This window comes from Austrofundulus limnaeus, unplaced genomic scaffold (assembly GCF_001266775.1).
Source record: "Austrofundulus limnaeus strain Quisiro unplaced genomic scaffold, Austrofundulus_limnaeus-1.0 Scaffold0, whole genome shotgun sequence".
Taxonomy (NCBI): Eukaryota; Metazoa; Chordata; class Actinopteri; order Cyprinodontiformes; family Rivulidae; genus Austrofundulus; species Austrofundulus limnaeus.
The window spans coordinates 5,162,998-5,164,037 of record NW_013952402.1 but is presented as its reverse complement, the minus strand read 5'-3'; positions in this window follow the sequence as shown (position 1 = coordinate 5,164,037).

Here is a 1,040-nt window from a genome sequence, read left to right as displayed (position 1 = left end):
GGTGGGTGGGTGGGTGGGTGGAATGGCAGATGGACAGGGCAAACTCCTGGCACTGCAGCTTCAGTGTTATCCTACGTTAAGAAGACCCCCCCACACACACACCCCCACATTTCTAACCCTTGTTTACCACAGTGCCAGCCAGATCTGTAGGTTTGATTAAGACATCCACGATTAAGAGTCTCTGTGCGTTGAGAGAGTCTGCAAACCGCTCGTCTGAGAGGCAGTTTTGCTGTAATTAAATAACAAAAGCAGCTCTTCCTACGCAAATCTGCATATTTGTAATTTAAAAGAAATAACACCTTTATTTAAATTTTCCAATTAAAGCTTAGACTTGAAAGGCAAACTGCTGACCCATCTTAATTACACCAATTGACACAAAGTGTCAACTTTTAGTCATTTCTAAACATCAGAGAGCTGTTTTTATTGCCTCTGTTAGGGAGAAAAAAGCGGGTCAGAACAGCAGACAGTTCAGTCTTGCTTAACAGTAATCTGAAAATGCCTGTAATCCTCCATACAGAGCCCTTCTGGAGGTTGTGGGTATCGCTTTGAGAGGTGTAACCTCATCTCAGTTTAGCAGCCATGTGTCTGACCAAGGTTGACACGCAACCAGAGCCTTACAGCTGCCAGGATGCACACGGAGACATGAGGCACAGTAAATCTCCTCGGTCACTCACTGGAATGTTAGGCCAACGTTTAATATAATAATACCTGGTGCCCGATATGATGCAGAGTGGGTTCAGTTTACTGAGATATTTACTTCCTGCCATGGTGGAAGGTGCAATTTCCTTAGTCTATGTGTGTGTTTGTTACTTTGTTAGCAAAATATCACAATTCTCAGAGTCTGCAACTGATTAACTGCTTAAGTCTATCCTGTTCAAGGCGCTTGGAGTGAACTGTAATTCTAAAAATCTTTATTATTCAGAAATAATTATTTGTAGATAATTTAATTTGTAGTCTCTGGCTGATTTTTTTAAAATCTTGATTTACATAGAAAATGAAGTGGCCCTTTGAGGAAAACATTTGTTACCCTGTAGTTACTT